Below are 8672 nucleotides of genomic sequence, written 5' to 3'. Positions count from 1 at the left end.
TGTCTCTCATGCCAATGGATTAAGACTGAAAGAATCAAACTACCTGGACAACTTCAACCTCTTGATATACCCCAAATGAAATGGGAATGCATCAGCATGGACTTTGTCACTTGATTGCCTACAATTGGAGGCTATGATTCATTTTTTGTGGTTGTTGATATGTTCACTATGGTAACTCATTTGATGCTTGTAAAAATAACCTTTACTACTTCTAATGTTGATAGGATCTTCATTAAAGAGATATTTAGACTGCATGATCTCCCAAAAAAAATTGTCAACAATAGAGATGCGAAGTTTACCTCAAAGTTCTAGACCTCACTCTTTCAAGCTATTGGAACACAACTATGTTTTAGTATAACATATTGTCCTCAGACAGTTGGTGAAACTGAAAGAGTAAACCAGGTGATTGAGGATGTTCTTAGAGCTTATTTTTGCAAAAATTGAAATACACATACTACGCTTGCAATATTTGATTCCTTAGTAACCTCTCTCTCTCTCTCTCTCTCTCTCTCTCTCTCTCTCTCTCTCTCTCTCTCTCTCTCTCTCTCTCTTTGTGCGCAGTACATGCCAGCACCCTCAACCTGTTCTAGACTCGCTCTTCTTCCTGCTCTTGCCATTGGAAATCCCTCCTTCTTTGCCTTCTGCACTATAGGCAAACAATTCTCTCTCTCTACTTTCTCCACATGGGAGCATACAGAGCACAAAGGGAAGCCCTCATGGGCTCCCCCTTTCTCCTTGCAACCTCACACTCTGCTGGCTCTGACGCCTCTCCTTGTGACCCCACACGCTAGAGACCCTCCTTCGGCATCATTTCTAATTAGGAAACAACCAAGCGTGGCAAAAAATTTAAAGATTTTTTTTTTAAAAATTGCTTCTCATAATTCCCATTCACACACACACACACACACACACACACACACACACACACACACACACACACACACACACACACACACACACACACACACACACACACACACACACACACACACACACACACACACACACACACACTTTGAAAAGCAAAATTAACATCATCGAGAGAATCCCGTGAAACCTTAAAGATCTAGCCTCCCGTAGAGACTTGTACTTAAGTATTAGTCTCTCTAATTCCTTGAGGCCTCTCCCATTCTCTTCCTCTCACGGTTTTTAAATGAAACTTTGAAGCTTTTACCGGTAATTACACTAAAACTAGTGTAAATTTTCTGCTTTCCTTAAGGGAAAGCTCAAAAGCTAACTAGAATTTTATTGTAATAACGCACCCTTAAAACTCCCTCAAGTCAATAAACTGTTCTCCCTAGTTGAAAACAACCAAGCTAGGTCATCAACTAGCATGTAAAATCCGGAACTTCCTTTAGAGAACTAGCACAACATCCAAAATTGAATGCAAATCTCAACAATTGCTTCAAATGCTATCCAATCATCCATATGCAATGAACACAAAAGCATGTCAAACAGGCACACATTTGCAATGATTTAGGATGCATATGCTTCTAAAATGCCCGTGCATATCTCAAAAATATCCCCAGTTTTTTACAAAAGTTCAAGATATTGAGAGGTCTATAATACTCTATGGATTAATGAAAATAATCTCATTTGTGTTGATGATATGTTCAAATTCTTCATCAGTGTAACATAGATGCTTGTAGAAATTTAGCCAATCTTGTTTAAATTTGTATCCAACTAAAATGATGGATTGTGCTTTCAAGTAAATCTATGTGACTAATCATGTGATTAGTGCACAAATTGATAGTATGGATGCATATGACTTTTAAGCTTCACATAAGCAAAATCTTTGCCTATCATAAGTATAAATCATTGGAAAAAGGGGTCTAAAATTGATGAAGTTACCATTCTCTAGACCTTATTATCAATTGGTTTTTGTACAATTAGTTCTTACGTATTTTCAAGTTAAATATTAGTGGTGAGATGGCCCCAAGAAGGACCCATGTTAGCGAGACTCACTTGAATGATGCTAACACTAGTCAAAAAGCTGATAAGGAAAAAAGAATCACAACAAAGGATGTGCCATCAAACTCGCTAGGCATCGGTTCTACACTAGAAAATGTTAGAATAATTAAGTTAAGGATTGCATGCATTGCACATATGATAAAGTAGGAAAAGGAAAAACAAGCTCAAACGGAGCAAAAACCATTACAAACTGTGGCATATGTTTTATTTTATAATTTTTCTTTGTAGTAAAAGATTGTTTGGAAAGTAGACTATTTGATCGTAAGAAAGAAATATTTGCCTAGCAGAAAAACTCTCGAACCTTCTTCATTCAAAGTTGTATAGTGATATAGTCAAAACTCCCTTTGATATTCATGGAGGAGGGCTTAGTAGAGTGAATGCTAAGGCAGTGCATATGGGTGCACCTATCTTAGCGAAGTGAATGCTAAGGTAGTGCATATGGGTGCACCTATCTTGCGGGTTTGTGCCCAGATTTTATGACATTTTGGTTGTATGGGCAACTAAAGACACCAATAGCAATAAACTCTCGCCAAGAAGAGTGAACTCTTGGGGTTTGAATATTTTAATGAAGAAGAGTTGTATGCTGTATTTCTTCTAGGATTTTTTTTTTGGTGCCGATTGATATTATTTGAAGGGATATCTTAAGGAATCAATTAAGGGCACTTAAGAAGGAAGGTTGTTTTATAAACAACCAAGTGGTAGTAATTTGAAAACAAGATAAAAAGTGTGAGTGTGGGGGTGGAAAGTGGGGACTGGCTCAGGTTGCCTTGTCAATGGATGGGTGGTCTTGATTAGTTGAGAAACTCTCCACTCCCTTTTCATTTAGGAAAAGAAAAACTAGAACCTTATTGTGCCAAGAGCCGAGAAGATCTCAAATGTTTGTGCCTCTCTGAAAGCTATGGGGAAAAAGGCATTTAAGTTTCTCTCTTTTGGAAGAAGAGATTTAGGAAGGTTTAGATGTTCACACTAGTTCATGCTTTCCCTGTGAGCAAGAGCTAAAAAACCTATCTAAGGGCACATACTCAAGCTACCTTGTGAGGAGAGTCTATCCATTAGAATTGAATCTTTCTTGACTATGTTTAAAATAAAACAAAATTAGGGCATAGTGACCTGTAAGGTACCCTTCAGTTACCAAGTGGTTGGTAATGGGGTCTGGACCTCACAAGCATCCTTTCCTCATGATAAGATTCTCCTATTTTTGAGCAGTTTTCACATCAGGTGCAACATTTACCATGGCTGACAACAACAAAGATGTGTTCAAGATGTTTGCTACTGAGGACAGGTTGGATGGGGATAATTACCCTATGTGGGCTTACATGATGCAACATGTTCTTGTGTCAAAGGGTGTTTGGAATATTGTGTAGGGCATTGATTTACGTCCTGGTTCTGAGGATCCAGGCGATGTTGAGGATGTTGCAGGTCTTGCTGCTTTTAGAGTTGTTTTGCCTACGGCGATAGAACAAGCTTGTTGGGATGTAAAGGATGCGCAGGCTCAGGCATTGATTGTGTTGTCTGTGAAGTGCACCATTGTTCCTCACATCCACTAAGCAAAGGCTGCAAAACAGGCTTGAGATATTTTGGCTGGTCTTTATGCAAGTCGAGATGAGGCTAAAATTGCTTTGCTGCGTAAAGAGCTGGAGTCGAAGATTATGCATGAGGAAGATGATATAAACACTTTTCTTGCTGGTGTCAAGGATATCAATGAGAAACTTATTTCTGCAGGTGAAGTCATTTCAGACAGTTCCCTTGTGCATATTGTTCTTGATGCCTTACCAGATTCTTACCAGACTTTTGCTAGTACTTGGAGACTTATGACCCAAGGAAATCCAAAAGTTGTCAAGTTTGATGCATTATGCACATTGTTGTTGCAAGAGTCACTTTCCAGAAAAAACAGGACTAGACAACGTGCAGTTGAACAGGCTTTTATTGCTTCTCAAAGAAAGGGTGGTAACAGCAATGCAACCACTTCTTATGGTTCTGCTGTGAGTGGAAAAACTTATGTTCCCAATGCTTCTGCTGGCAGCACTTCATCTGGAAATTCTGGTGATAAGGGCTAATGATCACTTCATCAAGTCGTGTCCTAAGTTGAAGGCCAAAGAGGCTAAGAAGAAAGAGGGTGGTTCCATTGCAAATGATGGTTCCACTACAAATGCAGCCGTTGTTGAGTCTTCTGTGAAAGGAGACTGTGTTGCTGATGTTGATGCAGAATGGGCTTTTAGTACAGAGTGCACTTACAATCCTGCTGTCCATGATGCATTCTTGTCAGTTTTGCTGCAGATTCACATGTTTGGTATTTCGATAGTGGTGCTACAAAGCACATTACCTAACATTGTGAATTGTTCACCTCTTGAGTCTATCCCTCATGGGAATTCAGTCACTTTTGCAAACAGTGCCTCTTATCTGGTTCAGGGAGTTGGAAAGATTGTGCTTACTACTGCAAATGGCAGTTCCTTCACACTTTTTGATGCACTTTATGTACCTAGGATCAAGAAGAATCTCTTGTCTATATCCGCACTTGCTAGACTTGGACTTGTAGTCAAATTTGTGGATGACAGATGTACAATTCATGATCTCAGTTTTGGTGATGAAATTGTTGCATCTAGCATTTTGTGCCGTGGGCTGTATAAGCTCACTTTGTATGACAAGTGTGGACAAATTTTTTGCAAATGCTATTGCAGATTCAAGGGCTATTTCAGATGCAAAACTTTGGCATGCACGTTTTGGTCATCTGAATTTTGCCAGTTTGCTGCGTTTGCAGAAATCTGATATGGTTTCTTCTTTGCCACCTCTTGAAGCACCTATCAAACATGTTTGTGAAGGCTGTATTTTGGGTAAGATGCAGCGTTCTAAGTTTCCAAAGATGGTTCAGTTCGGGCCACATGCAGGTTGCAGCTTGTGCATAGTGATGTTTGTGGGCCCATGCAAACTCCGTCATTGGGCAATTACCTTTACTTCGTGATTTTGATTGATGATTACTCCAGGCATGCATGGGTATTTCTGCTTAAAGCGAAGTCTGAATTTTTTCTGTGATTCAAACAATTTCTGGCTATGGCTGAAAATGTCTCAAAATGTACTATGGGCACCCTCCGTTCCGTTCGAGGGGGGAAGTATATGTCTCATGAATTCAATGCATTTCTGGCTAGTCGTGGTAAAACACCAATGTACAGTGCCTTATACACCTCAACAAAATGGTGTTGCTGAGAGGAGAAACAGGTCACTGATGGAAATGGCACGATGTATGGTCAAAGGTCAAGCTTTGTCGCATTCTTTTTGGCTTGAGGCCATCATGTGTGCCACTTATGTTCTTAACAGGTGTCCTACGAAAGCTTTGCAGTCTATTACTCCATATGAAGGATGGCATGATAGAAAGCCTTCTATTGAGCACATGCGTGTTTTTGGCTGTTTGGCACATGCTTTGGTGCCACAAACACAATGCAAAAAACTGGATGATAAGGCTGTCAAATGTATTTTTGTTGGTTATAGTGATGAAAGCAAAGGTTACAGGTTGTATCATCCGCAAAAAAAACGTATTCTGGTTTCACGGGATGTAGTGTTTGTGGAAGATTCTGTTTAGCCCTTGCTGTCATGTACTAGAGACAGTAATGTAAGCTCACAAGACATTTATGACACTTTGTTGCCTCTTTTTGATGGTGGAAATACGAATGTAAGTTCCAATGAGGCCTATGTACAGCCTATGGGGGTTTTTGAAAATGTTACAGATCAGCCTATTACTGATGCAGATGTACATGATGTACTTGATGAGGAAAGGGCTGAAAATGAGCAGGCTAGAGGTATGCCAAAATGGCTGGTGCACACTTTGCGTGACAGTAAATTGGATGAACCTTTGTCTAGTCGTACACCTTTAGGCTCTCTCCATGCATCTGATGCATCAGATTGTTATGCTTTGGCTGTGTCTAGCTTACATGATGTTGAGGAGCCTCTGTCTTTTGATGAAGCACAGAACTCAGAAAATTGGAAGGCTGCCATGCAATCAGAATATGATGCACTTATAGAAAATGACACATGGCTTTATGTGATTTTCCTCCATGCAAAAAGGCCATTGGTACGAAGTGGGTTTACAAGTTGAAACACAAGCCGGATGGTGAGATCGATCGCCATAAGGCTCGACTTGTTGCAAAGGGTTATGCACAACAAAAAGCCATAGATTATGAAGAGACTTTTGCTCCCACTTGTCGTATGACTACTATGCGTTTTCTATGTGCATTGGCAGCTCATTTTGGTTGGGATGATGTACATCAATCAGACATTGTTACTGCTTTCTTGAATGGTGACATATTTGAGGAAGTTTATGTAACGCAGCCTCGCGGTTTTGTCATAAAAGGACAAGAGGACAAAGTGTGCAAATGTAAGAAGGCTTTGTATGGGTTGAAGCAATTTCCTTGTGCTTGGTATGAGAAAGCTGATAGGCATTTGGTCAAATGAGGCTTTCGTAACAGTCCAATAGAAATCACATTGTATGTAAAGCGTGAGGGTGATGTACTTCTCATTGTGGTCCTTTATGTCGATGATTTGCTGATCACTGGACCAAATGAGAGACATATTGCTGCATTTAAGGCTGATTTAAATGCTACTTTCAAGATGAAAGATTTGGGGCTATTGCATCATTACTTGGGTATACAGTTTAAGCAGTGTGATGGTGGTATTGCCTAGTGTCAGAAAAGTTACATAGAGACATTGCTATGTAAGTTTGGACTTGAGGATTGCAAACCTATTGCCACTCCCATGGAAACAGGTTTGAAGTTTAGTCTACATGATGCTAGCAATCCTGCTGATGTCACTCTTTACCAAACTGCTCTTGGCTACCTCATTTATGTATGCATCACGAGGCCAGATATTCAGTTTGCAGTCTCACAGGTCAGCAGATTTATGCATAGCCCAGGGTCTAAGCATTGGCAGGATGTCAAGAGAATTTTCCGCTACCTTAGTGGCACTTTACATCTTGGCTTGTTTTATCCCAAGGGGGGATCATTGCCGCCAGACTTACATGCTTTTTTGGACTCAGATTGGGCTGGTTGTTTTGACACGCGAGTGTCCACAAGTGGTTTTTGTTTCATGCTTGACAGTTCATGTATATCATGGTTGAGCAAGAAGCAACCTACTGTGGCCACTTCGATTTGTGAGGCTAAGTATAGGGCAGTCTTCACAGCTACGGTTGAGTGTGTATGGCTCAGATGCCTTATGGTTGATTTGGGTGTTGGACAGGACACTGCCAACACTATCTACACTGACAGTCAGAGCGCATTGGCGATTGCGAGGAACCCAGTTTTTCATGCTCGCACAAAGCACATTGAGGTTCATTACCACTATGGCAGGGAGAGGCTCTCAGCAGGAGAGATCAACTTGGCTTATGTGCCAACACAGGACAACCTTACAGATCTTTTCACAAAGGCATTGTCTCATGAGAAGCTTGAAGATTTCCGCAAAGCTTTGGGCTTACTCCCCTTTGTGGACTGATCATGTCCTCAGGGCATGGCACTTCCCTTTACTCATGTGCCAGCTCTTGTTCACCGCATCACTCTAGGGGGGATTTGTTACCATATACATGTGGTAGTGATGTGTGTGAACACAATAGGACTGCTGGGGGACATTTTTTCCCTCTTTAAGAGGTTTTTTCCCACGAGCATTGTATATACGCCCATCACTCTAGGGCTATCTATCTTTCCATTGCGGACTAAGTAACACACTCTCTATTGTGTGCCTTGAGCTTCCTTCGTCATCTCCAAGCTGTGTGTGTTTCTCTGCAACCCTAATTCCAACAATGGTAAGTTCTAAGTCATAAATTTTGGTAAAATTTCAAGGTGTTTTGAAAAGAAAATTATAAAATTATTATATCATTTTGTAGAGATGGCCTTTTTTATGTTTATAAACCCAAGCATAAGCACTGAGTGTTACAAAAAATGGAATGTCCTTCAAAGACTAGTTTCCAAGTCATATGCAAGTTATAGACATAATTTCATACTTGATCATGTGTTGAATAAGAGCATAATTTTGGTCTTTCAAAGGTCCCCTCATAGAACAGGGGGTATTCTAGTGCAGCTAGATGTGGGACGCATGTCTAACCTCACCATCCTATCTTATTGCAGTATTAGCGAGAACCGCGATTAATTTATCAAACCATGGGACGAAGCTGACTCGCTTAGTGCATAGAGGCTACAAGAGGTTGTCAATATCTCGGAAAACAACTAACAACTCGCATCTAACTCAAGCTACACTCAAGTGACTGAAATCACCAAAAGCCAATCGCTCATCTCGGCAAGCAAATCACATCCGTTTTACAGCATCAAATGACATCCAAAACGTAACGAAACTTCAAGGACAAGTTTATAAGACCTAATCACACATGCCTATGGTCTGAAACCCCACTTTAGGTCAAGTTCCAAAATCGCGATTATTAATAGCAGTGGATTTTTGACCTAGTTGTTTTCGACCCAGAATGCATCTAAATGCTTAGCAATGATGCCACAACACCCTGCCTATGCTTAGTTTTCAATTTAAAAGTTAAAATTCCTAGTTATGATGAAATTAGGCCTCAAGTCGGCAATGCCAAAAGCTACGTAATACTGTGAATGGCTTACGTCAATGTGTAGAGCTCTTACCTAAGGTTGCAATGCAACAAACGCAATCGCAATGTGACAATCGGAGAGGGAGTAGTAAGCGCGAGAAGGAGAGAAGTGAGCGTC

The sequence above is a fragment of the Adiantum capillus-veneris genome, chromosome 19 (genome assembly GCF_014529385.1).
Source record: "Adiantum capillus-veneris isolate H3 chromosome 19, ASM1452938v2, whole genome shotgun sequence".
Classification (NCBI taxonomy): Eukaryota; Viridiplantae; Streptophyta; class Polypodiopsida; order Polypodiales; family Pteridaceae; genus Adiantum; species Adiantum capillus-veneris.
The sequence above is the reverse complement of the archived record's forward strand: the minus strand, read 5'-3'. Positions refer to the sequence as shown.